Consider the following 419-nt stretch of genomic DNA (forward strand, 5'->3'; position numbering starts at 1 on the left):
AGCAGGCAGGCAGCAGGCTTAGTGAGGTTTTGAAAATCTCACTTACTTGTAAACAGTCTTCAGAGTTATAAAAAGTTTAGAAGGAAATAGGAGCGATCGAGTTGAATATTGATAGTTATCGACGTTTCTTTTGTTTCTGAGGAGAAAAAAGAAACGTCTTCTTCAATAATAACTCAACTATAAGTAAATGGTATCTAAAGAAACTTGAATTTTGAAATAAGTTTAGATGTGTGTTTTGTACCCTTACATTAAACGTCATAAACCCGCCCCGTCTGCGCTCGTTAGAAATACCCACGTAACACCACATTTCAGCACGACACAGCCAAGGTCTTCAATTTTTACTGCGACAACAATACTGTGCCACTTCTTTATAACCATGTAGGAACTGTAGCGGTGTATGATTTTTTTAAAGAAAATCG

This window comes from Papilio machaon, chromosome 17, assembly GCF_912999745.1.
Source record: "Papilio machaon chromosome 17, ilPapMach1.1, whole genome shotgun sequence".
Taxonomy (NCBI): Eukaryota; Metazoa; Arthropoda; class Insecta; order Lepidoptera; family Papilionidae; genus Papilio; species Papilio machaon.